General features: G+C 37.8%; 1 long non-coding RNA gene across 3 annotated transcripts in view; it reads left to right on the top strand.

Annotated features, from left to right (window-relative positions):
* Positions 1 to 14,154, top strand: part of LOC105489257 (uncharacterized) — a 100,098-nt gene that overhangs the window by 22,251 nt on the left and 63,693 nt on the right. For all 3 annotated transcript variants that reach the window (XR_011626467.1, XR_011626465.1, XR_011626466.1), the window contains 2 exons: positions 9,739 to 9,852; positions 11,002 to 11,089. This is a non-coding gene — a long non-coding RNA (uncharacterized lncRNA). The remainder of the gene's footprint in view (positions 1 to 9,738; positions 9,853 to 11,001; positions 11,090 to 14,154) is intronic.

Here is a 14,154-nt window from a genome sequence, read left to right as displayed (position 1 = left end):
AGGGCCTGATTCCAAAACACACACTCCTATTACATTGCGCTTCTTTGCTAGAACTCCAGAGCAAAAGGAAAAGGAAGAAAAAAATTTTATAACTGTGCAGACTATCTGCTCAGAGACAGAAATTCCTACATTGAAAAGTAGGTTCGTAATCTATCTCAGTTACAGATTCATTAATTGTATTTTTGTTTGTCATGTTTTACTCACTAATTTTAATTGATTTTGATACCTATTTGCTTTATACTATCTATGCTCTGAAAAGAATAGATTTGAGACTTCTGCTTTCAGCTACAATGGTGTAAAGATAAAGACAGAGTTAAAAATTCATCTTGTAAATCCTAGAGCAAGTGCTAAAATAAAAAAAAAAAAAAGACAGAACAAAGAGTTATAACTAATTAGCCAATAGTGGAAACAAAATGGAATTATTAAACAACTCTATTAGTCCAAAAGAATTAAGGAAAAGAAGAAAGGGACAAAGAACAAATGGGATAAGTCAGAAACAAACAATGAAATATTAGATTTAAATCTAAACACATTACTAATTTTATTAAATGTAAATGCTCAAAATACTCCAGGTGAAAGACAGAGATTGTCAGACTGGATAAAAAGGCAATTATATACGGTCTAAAAATATATACTTAAATATAAAGATACAGTTTAAAAGTAAAAAATGAAAATGATATGAGGCAAATATTATTATTACTTTTTTTTTTGTATTTTTTTCTAGCTGTATTTCCCATTCTCTGGGCCTGCTCTGTTCTTCAGTCATGTAGTTTCATGGGAATAGTAAAGGACTCAAAATATTATCCAGACCTTCTGTTTAGTTATTAACCAATCATCTGCCACTTAATGAAACTAAGAAGGAAAAAACCTGCTAGCTGTCCAGTGTTGAAAAGGCATTGATTTTTCTTCTAGGGAAACAAGGAAATCCATATTTATATAGGTATGCTTCATTTTTAAATTTAAATAAATTGTTTTCAAATAATTACAATGATGGGTGTTCACTGTAGAAAATCTGAATATCTTGATAAACACAAATAAGAAATTAAAGTTATCCAATATGATGCCACTTATATTTGACACATTTCCTTTTTACCAAAGTCAAGCATGTTTTACAAAAAGGAGACAAAATTTATTTCAACTTTAAAACACATTGTGTATATCTTTTCATGTCAATATATCTTCTAAAATTCTAATGATCATTATTTTCTTATATGGTATATTGTAATTTATCACAACAATAATTATAGCTAATGTGTATTGAACACTTACTACCTATCAGGCAACATGCTGAGCTTTACTTTATTTATTTGGTCCCTATCACTGTATATCTATGTGAGTAACATTAATTGCCATGACAATGTTCTTTTATATTGTAATTAGGCCAAGTTCTCTTGTACTATAGTAAATGTTAAATTTTCCTTTGGAATTGGCTTGGCCCAACTGGCTACTCCTTCTACCTCTAAAATGTTGTCTATTTCTAGTTCACGTGTCCACCCAATATAGCATTTCGCCTGTTGAATGTATCCATGACAGTGTGTCCCTCAGTTGCAAAACAAATTGAATTTTACACGTTGATATAAATTTAGTGAATGTTGTGACTGCGTCAGCATTGCACTGTAGTACCTCCTAATCTCTTACATCGTGTCACTAATTTGCATCCACATTTTTGCTATTTTTGGCAATGCTGTGATGAACATTCGTGTGGGTGTGTCAGTAAATTGTGTTATACTCATGCCATGACTTGCCTGATGTCCAGATGTTCTCACTCCATCTCAAGACTTGAACTATGCACTAAGACACTCTATTTGGTGCTGAGTATAAGTCTAATTCAGCGGTGTGTGAGATCAAGCTTCTGTTAACTTGTAAAAGTTGATGGTGTGCATCTTTTTTACACTTAGCATTGAATGACATCACATTGAAATCAGCCATGGGGAGAGTATTTGTACTCCAAAATCAGCAAACACTGTAAGTCAGGAAGCTTTCTTTGGAGGACAGATAGTGAAACATTTACTAGCACATCCCTGGCTTCACTGATGAGTTGATACAGGTATCTTGTATGCAGCACTACACAGTGACTCAGTTGGCATAATTCTTAATCAATATAGTGTTGTCCACCAGCCAAGAGTCTGCAACATAGCAGTGATGAATATATAGTGTGGCTCAAGGTCACACAGCCAGTAAGTGTCAGAATCAGAATTCTAACACCAGATGTTCCCTGTCTCCAAAGGCATATGTTCCTCTGCTCCATCTTTACTATTTCAGGAAAGGGTAGGGCCTGGAGACAGACAGCCTAGCTTTGTCTCTTGACTCTATGACTGTGGGTAGGTTATTAGCTTCTGTATACCTAATTTTCCTCACCTGTGGAAAGGGAACTAGAACAGTACCTATGTAATTGTGATACTGTGAGGGCTAAATGAAGTAATGAATCCAAGGAACTTAGCACAACGCTGGGCACATAATAAATGCTCAATAAATATTAATTATTTTTAATATGTATATTTTAAAGCACACAGTATAATAAACTGATACCATTTATCTAGAATTCATCTATCTTTTATCCCACAATGTTCTTTTTAAGGTTAGGAATATCTGACAGTTTCGTTTTTAAAAGAGATTTAAAATTGAATGGAGCACATACATTCTTTTTTTTAAGTTAATACATATTTCACCTATAGTTCCATTATGAGACAATTATTTACCAGTTCGCTTAGTTGATAAAGCACCCTTAAAAGAAATACATGGATTCACAGGAGCCTTTGGATATCTGGAGAAGTGATTTCCTTTAGAAAAGTTGCCATGCCATGACTTGAATACTTAATTTTGGTTAATCATTAGAAATCTGGTTGTTGCTATATTGGACAAACATAATCCCCTTAGACGTCTCTTTATGAGGAAGCCGTCTTTTGGACATAATGTTCTTGTCATTTGAAAGAACACCTCTTGATAAGTGGAAATATTAACTTTCAGCAGAGAATCTTCTTCTACCAAATTTATTCAAAATGAGTTTAATATTCTCTTTCAATTCCTCTGTCAATTGATGGTGAGGAAGCAGTTCTGGGGTCATGATTATCCATAAAACAAAGATAGGAACAGATTGAATAGAACAGTGCCTGGCCTATTGTAACCTCTGATACATATTGAATGAATAATGAATGAATCTGAAGTGGACGTTGTGATGCACACACACACACCCCTATAAGCAACTTATACATAATACACACACACAAAGATAACAACTGATAAAACCCATGAAATCTAATCTGAAATAAAAGCTGTCATGTAGATCATCCATGCATTTCTCATATTTTATGGGAACAATGTTTTGACGGATGGCTTTTATGTGCCTGGTACTTCTCTTGAAGTTATCTGGCAGCCCTGACATTGAACGCTGAGTAAAGGGAGCACTGACCCAAGAGAGCCTTCGTGGAAAGGCAGAAGTGGTAGTCAGCAGTGCCCCTTCTTTGCAATCAAACCTGACAGCAAAGAGCCAGTCCTTTTGGCCATATTTTCCTCAGCTGATACCCTAGACTGTGATGAGAAAGTCTGAAAACGGATCCAACATTTGAAGTGTCCTTACTATTTTTGCTAATTTTCTAGAATGTGGATTTCAATGGCATTTCCTCTGATTTTTGGTGAAACTTTAAGGCGGTTTTTAGTTTTCTGTGGAGTTTTGACAACTGAAGCCAGTTTCTCCCAGTACAAACGACTTGCCTCTCAGCTCTGCCCCAGGTTGAAAATGTCAGCCACTGAGAGACCTACCCAGGCTGCTGATGGCCAGGGGCCATCTTTTTCTCTCCCAGTGTTCCCCTCAGAGAATGTTTGCAGCCCCATTTTCTACAGGGATCAAACAATGACAAGTGAATGGTACAAAGTGGTAAGTTAAAGTCCCCTAAATTCGAACAAGCCCAGCCTGACAGAGACCTCCAATAGCTCAAAGACACCTGCTCTTCTCACTACCCTGTTCTTGTTTCTGTCAAGCCAAATGGACTAGTGAAGGACGGAAGATAACAGACCACTCCAGCCAGTTCAGCCGAGGAAGAAAAGAAAGATATTTTGTGTATCAAAAAACACCAATTCTCATCCTGCCTCTGCCATCACTCGTCAAAGGAAGTGACTGCCGGGTCCCTAGTCTCTTCAGCTATCCACAAAAGATGTGAACCACATGATCTTAAAGGCTTTCCAAACCTGCTCTTTTAACATTTTTAAGGATCCTACATCTATGTACTTTACTGAGTGCTTTCGATTGTGCTAACTTCTGCATTGCCTCATTTTGTTTTCACAACAGCCCGTTCCACTGATATTATTTTCCTTTTGCAGAGGAGCAAATTGGAGCTCAGAAAGGTTAGGCAACTTGGTCAAGTTCATGAATAGATATTAGGGCAAGGATTCAACCCCAAGCCAGCCTGTTCCAAATTCCACATGCTTACTCTCTACCCTGAGCTCTGTCTAGCACACCCTTGATATTTCTACAGCGTTCGAAAGTATCTTAAAGTACAGTCAGATCAAAGTCTCAGGAGATCCTCTGGACACTCCTCTAAATGTCCCTTTTACAATTTTCCATCCTCCCATCCATGGGTATTAAGAGCCCAGTTCTATATTGTGTTTAATGGCAAATGTCCATGCAACACAAAGAAGCTGCAGGATCTTATCTGGTCACTTCATTTGTGCAAGCAAGGCTGTATGGAGTCCGGATGTCTGACTCATCCATCAGCCCCAGAATCTCTTTCAAAATGTACTGATCTCCTGACAGGAATGGGCAATGGCTTCACAGAAAATGGAAAGCTCTGAACTTTTGCCAAAATCTTAAACCCAAGTGAAACCCAACTGCTGACACTGAGGATGGGTAATAACTCTGTTCTCCTGGCTCCTGCAAAGTCTAAGACGTCTCTCCTTCCATTGCTCCAGGCTTAATGAATGACAAATTAAAGTGAGCCAAACATGTACCTAGCAAGGAGGGCTGCCAGAGACGGATTTCTGATCTAATAGCCTTAGGATTTTCTCTGACATGGTTAAGCCTGAGACAGTTCATTTAGAGGAAAAGCAGTTAAAGGAAATCTGATAGAAATCTTCCATTACTGCTAAGGCAGAGGTTTTTACGAGGCAGAATGGGGAAACAGGGAGAATATGTGCTTTGGTTTCTATAGGCCTCTGGTATGAATTCTAATTCTTCCACTTAACTGTGTGACCTTGGGCAAGTTAGATAGACTCTCTGATCCCGAATTTCTTTATATAAAAAACTGAGATAGTATTATTCGCCACCTAGATTTGTCGTTAGGATTAAGTGAATTAATTATGTAATGTATCTGGTAGCACATAGTAAAAACGTAATATGTTTGTCACCCCCAAATTTCACAAAATTATGAAACTTTAGAGTTAAAAGAGACTCATTAAGTTCAGACACTTGATATTACAAATTAGAAAGGTGAATTCCCAGGGAATTAAAATCCAAAATCCTATAATTAATTAATGGTATTCTAGTACATTCTATCTGTAGCTATCTGACATTTTACAGCTCCTTCATTTAAACATATACTTATCCATCAATCAACACAATTTATGGAGTGTCTTCTATGCACTCAGCACCATGTTAAGAAGTGTGAAGGATTAGAAAAAAGCGTCTCAGACCTCATCAACAACAGGCGTGGAGACCCTGCTGTGTACAATGTTCTCAGCTTCAGGTCTGGGGATGATAAATTAAGTGTAAGACATGGTACATGGTTTTAAGGTAAGTCACCATTTAGTTAAGAAAACACTGTCTCACACAGAACAAGTAGAGAGCCATGCAAGGTGTCTTGTATAAATGCAAATGGTATGGTTTCGATGTGGAACTAGGAGAAGAAAATAAGCACTGGAGGACTTGGAAAAGGCTTCCTGGCGTTGTCTAGCATTGAAGGATTATCTTCCTAAAGAGTCTGCAGATGGTCCCTGACTTAGGACGGTTCAACTTAAATGGTATGAAAGCAATACACATTCAGTACACTTCTTGATGTATGATGGGACTATGTGCAGATAAGCCCGCTGCAAGTTGAAAATATCGTTGGAAGTGCATTTTTGACATATTTTCAAATTATGATAGTTTATTGGGATATGACCCCATTGCAGTGGAGGAGCATCTGTTCTTCTAATATCAGAGAGAGGCTCGAAGAGCTCCTTGTGCTACTGGGAAGATGACCACTGAGCCTCTTTTTAACCTACCTTTGCCTAACCCACCAACCACTGCCTAACCCACCAACCACTGCCTGACCCACCAATCACTGAACACTGAGCCCCTGCAACTGCCTGAGAGAACAGTCTCCGGACAAAGGCTATAATTAGAATAGATTCTTCACCTCCCCTTAAGAGACAATAAGGAAACCACCATACTTTATATCCCTGGGAACCTTCACCTCCGCAGAAGCCCATGCCTCCCAGCCTCAAATTCTTAGACTCCCTCTTCAAATGGACCCTTTGGACTCTTCTTGTACCCTACAACTGTATACATCTTCTGATCTGTGGAACCAGGGTCTGGCATAAATGAAATCTCCTTTATGTACTTCTGAATAATTTATCCACTTTCTTGCTGATGCCTGGTTCTCCCCTCTGGACCTCACCTCCGTGCCAGCCCCCTCTACTAGGAGAAGTTCCTTTTTCTCTTACTTCCTATACACTACAGGCCCTGGGGTGAGGCGGGGTCCTCGTTGCTCATCATTGGTGCTTCCAGGCACCACCCCACCATTAAAAATGCTCTTTTAAAACATGTCATCAAATTTTACCACTCACACCTTTTAATTGTAATGACTTCCTCTCTTGTAGGCTTGATTTCTTTCATTAAAACTATGCGCCCCAAGTTTATCATGTTTCTTTTTAACTCCACTTCTGTAACCACTCTTAGATACTGGTGACCTTAGTATCTATTGTATGTGTCTACATTTAACCTCACCAACCTACTCTCATGGTCAAATCCTAAACCTTATAATTTGAATAATGGTACCACCTTGGAAAGCTCAATTTCAGACATCCCAGACTCACACCACCCCCGTTAGTCTTTGTAGCTTAATTTCTTCGAGTCATTTTTCACTGCCCTGAACCTCTAATCTGTTGATCCAACTCCTTGCCCATCACTATCCACGTGCCCTCCCATCTCTTCTTACCTAATTTAGGTGCCATGACCCATCACTCCCTTGCACATTGCCTCATCTACGCTTTGCTCTTCTCTCCGTTTTCTTGCTTACCTGGAAAATCCTCACCTCTGGTTAAATTTGATGTCCATACTCCATATCTGCATCTGAGAAACTGAACATGGCCGGAGGAAAAAATCGTTGATTGGTCACACTTTAAATGTATGACCACAAATTTTACAAATTTCCTTAGTCAATTCATGCTTTGTCTCCCCTAGACAACTATTTTATACCTTTTCCAATTTCCTTATATCTTCCTCACCCCATCCCATCCTTAGGCTTAGCAGATGGCCTTCCCTCTTGTATCAGTGAGAAAGATATTTAGTTTAAGAAAGCTTTCTCTATCTTCCCATGCTTTCAAGTCTAGACACTCTACTCAGCCCCAGATCATATGCCTACTTGTCAGCTCAAAGATATTGCTTCTGCAATTGCCCATATTCTCTCCTAACTAAAATTTCCCCTATATCCTAAATTATCCTCACAGGCAAACCACTGTAGTTCCACATTTGCCATCTTAAACCAACCGTAATCCCTTTGAGTTCAAATCTCCTTTATTTACAGTTTTATTTGTAGCAAACCTCTAAAAGAGTGATCTATAATGAGCATCCATCTCCTCTCCAGCACCTCCCATTCTATCTTGAATCTCCTCACCTCAGGTCTTTGTTCATGCCACCCACTGGACTCCTCTTGCCAAGGCCCGGATGTTGTTCAAATCTAATGATTAATTCTCAGTGTCCACTCAATTTTCTTTAAGTGTTCTTAAGAATTTCCCTGGCTGAAATATTCTGGGTATCTACTCTTCTGCTTTTTCTCCTACTTTACTAGCCACTGATCTCACTTATTTCACTAAATTCTCCTTTTTTTTTTTTTTTTTCAGAAACTTCCAAATATTCGAGTGTACTTGGGCTCACACTTTCAGGTCACTTTTCTTTCTAGCTCCTGTCCCTAGGTATTCTTTTCAAGTCATCTTGTTTTTCAATGCCATTATTTAAATATACTAATGACTCCCAATTTTATAGATTCAGGCCTCACCTCAACCTCATTTCCAGACTTGTATATAAAATAGCCTACCAGCTGATTGTTTAATAGCTGTTACAAACTTAACATATAAAAATGAATCTCTTGATACCCTCCCCCAAACCCTAGCCGCCTTCTCCCTTAGTCCTCTCCCATTCAGTCACAGGCACCACCGCTCACCCAGTTGCTCAGGACAAAGCCTTGGAAACATCCTTAATACCTCCCTTTGCTTTACACTCTGCCTCCCAACACACAAATCCAGCTCATCTGACATGTTATAGGTTCTATTTTCAAAAAATGTTTCCTAAGTTCAGATTTTGCTTCTCTTAATATAGTATCTAGATTTTCAGACCAAGCCTACCCTTAAAAACAATACAAATGCTAGTTTAAAGACGTTTTAAACTCTTTTGAGACTAAGGTCAAAATCTAGGTGAAGGTAGGAATTCAGACAGATAATCATTGCACTTAGGAACTTGTGCCCTGGAGTATTTAATAAAACTGAAGAACTTGAGTTTCATATTTTATAGCGTGTGCCTCTATATGAAGAGGTTAATAGCAGAGCTCTCTGCCACAAAGCTAAGACCATTAAGAGTTACATCTTTCGTGGAAGAGATAACCAAAAGTAAATCCACTTCACTTTCAAACCTCAACCAACTGCAAGAAAAGTTGCATTGATGCTGAGCAATGATGAAAAAAGCTCCTGAGAAGCTGTCACCATGAGACATTCCTAAAATTTATTTGTAGCCCAAATTTACATTATCTAGATGGTTTTAAATTGTTAAGCTGTGAATTTCGCTGAAAGGAGAGCTAGGTGGTAGATATTCCAGGCACCTGTAAGAAGCAGATGCAAATTCTCTATGGAAAAATTGATCTTTTGTCCTAAGCGTCAAAGGAGTCCTATACATAATTTTCTTGACAAATGGTAATATCACAATAAAGAAAAAGAGACTTTGAATACTGGAATTGTCACACATAGAATATAACCATGTTTACTGTGTTTAATATACATATTAATTTTCTTGAATAGGAAACTCCAAAGAATAGTCATGTATATTTTCAACAGAACAAAATTAAGCCTCTAGAAATAAAAAATATAATCATTGAAAATAAATATCAATTAAATTGCTAAACATCAAATTCGAAGCTGTTGAATAAATAATAAACTGAATTGTATGTTAGAAGAAATAATTTAGACTGTAACACAGAAAGACAAATAGAAAGTATGAAATAAGTTTAAGAAAAGCAAAAAATAGTGTGAAAATATTGAACATCCAACTAAATGAATTCCAGAAATAAAGGAGAGAGGACATTAGAAAGGGACATTATTAGATGAAGGAATAGTGGAGAAACTTTCAAAAGTGATAAACCCCACCAATCTACAGTTTCGAGAGACCTAATTAATCCCAAGTAGAATAAATAAAAAAATAAAATTCACATCTTGACACATAAACATGAAATGCAAAAGAAACAAATAGAAAGAAAAGACTTTAGCAGCATCTGGGGGAAAGGACAGGTTACCTTTAAACAGCAATAGTGACACTAACAATTGATTTTTCAACAACAGCAATGAAAGCTAGAAATTCTGGAGGATGGACTTCATGTACAAGGAAAATGATCCCAGATGCTAGTTCTGTGCTGCAGGAAGACATGAAAGGCAAAGTACACAGTAAATACATAGGTAAGTCTAATCATAACTATGTAGCAGCCACTCCTGTGCATTTGTTCAAGCTCTGTTTACTTTTCGTTTTAGTTACGCAGTGAGGTTACCTTTCTTAGGGTGCCTGGCAATTAGTTATAGGCATGTGACTGCCTTTTGACCATTAGTGTTTGAGCAAAAGTAATGTGGGTTGCTTCTGGAATAAAGAGGTAAAGAAATGGGTGTGCCTTCTCCCATGGACTCTTCTCATTTGCTGGCTTAATGAAGAGTGTTCCAAGAACTAAAAGCAGGTAGAGCCATAGGATGGAAGAAGCCTGGATCCTTGAATGACCACATAAAAGTTTGCTCAACCAGAAATATCCCCCATTGAACTCCAGCATGAGTAAGAAATAAACTTCTATAGTACAACCACTGAGATTCCAGGATTTAACTGTTTGAACCCCTAGCATTACCTAACTAACACATTTACTGAAGGGTTAAAACAAGATTCCGAATCAGAACACACTATAACAATTGCATGTAAGTTGGGGAGTAGGTATGAGTAGATATGAAACTTAACTCTTCTGAGATTCTTGATCTGTCCTAAGGGACGATAGAGGTATAAACTTTGCCCTTCAACACATTACATATACATATTCTAATTTCCCAGGTGACCACTAAAGAAGAGAAGCATAGAACATAAATTCTAACAGTGGGAAAAACTTGAATAAGTAAAAATAATGAAAAAGAAGTTCATATAGAAGGGTCAAATAAAAAGCATAAAATAAGATGGTATATATAAATATATAGGCAATTGCATTAAAGGTAAATAGACTAAATGTTTCAGATAAAAGATAAATCAGAGTGGACTTTTAAAAGCTAATTATATGGTAGTTACAAAATACACATCCACAGGAGAATGGTTCCAGTACCCCTAGCCCATGGATACCAAAATCCACTGATACTCAAGTCTCATATAAAATCACCTAGTATTTACATATAACTATGCACATCCTTCCATATACTTGAAATCATTTCTAAATTACATATAACACCTAATACAATGTAAATGCTGTATAAATCATTGCTATGCTATATTTTGAAAATTTGTACTGTATTTTTGTTGTTGTATTGTTATTTTTTATTGCTTTTTCCTGAATATTTTCCATCCATGGATGGTTGAATCCACAGATGCAGAACCCGTAGATATGGAGGGCTGACTGTATCAGACTATCAAGGAACATGTTCTTCTCATGAGGATAGCAGAAGCAATACAAGAGTGAGTAGAAGCACAGGATATTTCTAAGGTTAAAGTTTGGATGAAAGTGGCATACAGTCATTTTCACTGATGCTCTTTCGGTCACTGTAGTCACATAGACAAGCCCATTTGTCAATGAGGTAGAGAAATATATGCCACCTCAAGCAAACAGAATTGCAGTGTCACATGGCAAAAGATAAGGACATAGAGAAAAGTAAGAAGTTAGGAATAGTAATGCAATTTATCAGAAATAGAAGAAAATTTCTTTTAACTGATAAAGGATAACTATATAAAGTAAGCAAAAATCTACAACAAATAACATACATAGCTATGACAATTGAATAGGTTCTCTTTGAGATTGGGAAAACATAAAGATGCCTCCATTACCATTTTTATTTGACATTTTTGTTGAATATCAGAGACCAATCAATGTATGGAAATTATACACTAGCAATCTATGTAGTACCAACAAATACATTTTCAAAAGATACAATTAATGTCTCAGCAATATAGAGTATACGGTTGACCCTTGAACAACATAGGGGTTAGGGGCACTGACGCCTCTGTGCAGTTGAATATTTGTATATAATTTTGGCTCCCTGAAAACTTAACTACTAAGAGCCTACAGTTACCTGGAAGCCTTACCAATAACATAAACAGCTGATTAACAAATATTTTATATGTTAACTGTGTCATATACTGTATTTTTACAATAAAGTTAGAAAAAAAGAAAATATTAGATAATCATAAGGAAGAGAAAATATGTTTACTGTTCATTAAGTGGAAGTAGATAATCATAAAGGCCTTCATATTCATCATCCTCACACTGAGTATCTTGAGGAGTTAGAGGAGAAAGAAGGGGGTTGGTTTTGCTGTCTCAAGAGTGGCAGAAGTGGAAGAAAAATCCACATGTAAGTGGACCCTACCGTTCAAACCCATGCTGTTGAAGACTCACCTGTGCTTAGAAATGTACATAATGAATGATGTTCAAGACCTTTCAGAGCAAATTATGAAACTTTACTGAAGAATAGAGAAGATCTAAATAGATAGATATACGGCCTTTATGGATTGGGAACACTTAATATAGCAAAAATACCAATTCTTTCCCAAATTGATCTATACATTCAATGTATCCCAATCAAAATCTAGACAGGATTTTGGATTGAACTTAAAAGTAGATATCAAAATGTTGATGGCTGGGAACCATCTGTTATAGCCGTATGAACAGGGGACCATGGGGAATCAGAGAAGTAGTTGATTTTCCTAACTGAAATTCAGACGGAAGGGCGAGGTAAATGGTGCCTTTGAATAGCTCTATAAATCCATACAAAAAGGGGGCAATAGGCTCTTAATGGTTGAGATAAAAAAAATGGGGCAGGAGGTTGAGAATAAATTTCCAGAGACTTTTGACAGCAAACTGGACTAAAAGTCATGAGTCATCTCAGTTGGAGTCTGAACTGAGATTTAAGTTAAGAAAGAGGCAATTTATTCAAGTCTAAAGTTATATTCAGGGCTAGGATTTATGCAAGAGGTCCAGGTATTTGATATTTTTAAGATAGCTTTTATGAAATATACTTCAATGAACACTGAACACTGAACAATGTAGGTATAGCATTATATATCTTCATATTTATATTTGGCTGTTTTAATTATGAGTTGTACTTTTGTAAGGAAAGACACGGATTCTTTTGTTGCCTTCTAAGTCATTAGTTCTGAATCTTGGCTTTCATTAGAAACAAGCAGGGAGCTTTAAAAATCCTGATGCCCAGGCCACATCAGAACAATCAAATCAGAACCAATGGGAGCAGGGCTGTGGCATCGTCACCACCTCGTAAAATTTCCCTTGTGATTCTAAGGTTGAGTCAATGTTGACTGCCTCTGCTTTAAGTAAAACCAAGCCTTCATGGTTGGTGGCTCATTAAAGACATCAATTTTGAGAGCCCTTTCTAGGCAAATTCACCCAAAATCTCTGTGGATAGAGCTTAGGGACTATTATCTTCCCAAAGCTCTCCAGGTAATTCTAACATGCTGCCAGGATTGGGAACCACTGATTTTAGGCCTTCTACTTGATATTAGCCACCACTGTCAGCACTGCCAGTACCTATTGGTGATTTTCTATAACAGATTCCACTCTTAGACATCCAGAGGATAACTCTTTGATGAAATGGCTAAGTCCAATTAAGAAACTTATTCAACATTTATTTACTGACTATAGAATACACAAATAGCACTTGTCTTTGGATGAAAAAAACCCTAAACAAATACGTATTCTAGTTTTTGGTAAATTGTAGGTGGTCCCAGTACCACCAAACTCTGAAAAGACCCTAACAGGCCGGGCGCGGTGGCTCACGCCTGTAATCCCAGCACTTTGGGAGGCCGAGGCGGGCGGATCACAAGGTCAGGAGATCGAGACCACGGTGAAACCCCGTCTCTACTAAAAATACAAAAAAAAAATTAGCCGGGCGCGGTGGTGGGCGCCTGTAGTCCCAGCTGCTCGGGAGGCTGAGGCAGGAGAATGGCGTGAGCCCGGGAGGTGGAGCTTGCAGTGAGCCGAGATCACGCCACTGCACTCCAGCCTGGGCGGCAGAGCGAGACTCTGTCTCAAAAAAAAAAAAAAAAAAAAAGACCCTAACAACATTAAGGATAATTTATTAAGATACAAGGTATGTTTATCTTTTCTCCGATCCCTCAAATACAGCCCAGTCATATGAACCATATAGCACCTCTCCCATTCTCACAGTTTGGGAAAAGGGGAGCAGGCAAGGGGGTGATAATAGAAGGCAACATCACACCAAATACTATAATAGTCCTGCCAGCCCTGTCGTACCTGAGAAGTGTAGTTCACACTCACAAGAGCAGTGTAGCAAGTTATGCTCCTCTGGCACCTCCTTGGCAGGCATGTAACTCCTAAATGATTTAGCAAAATCTAGAGCTTAGAGGCCAGGGCACTCATTTGCAGCTGAACACACTGGTAGGAATCATCTGTGGACTCCATGGACACCATGGCTTTGAATGGTCTTTCTCCATGTACCCCTTCAGTGGGTGCCAGTCCATAGGGAAAGCATGACCCCCAAAAACCTAAGGAA

This window comes from Macaca nemestrina, chromosome 7, assembly GCF_043159975.1.
Source record: "Macaca nemestrina isolate mMacNem1 chromosome 7, mMacNem.hap1, whole genome shotgun sequence".
Taxonomy (NCBI): Eukaryota; Metazoa; Chordata; class Mammalia; order Primates; family Cercopithecidae; genus Macaca; species Macaca nemestrina.
The sequence above is the reverse complement of the archived record's forward strand: the minus strand, read 5'-3'. Positions and strand labels throughout refer to the sequence as shown.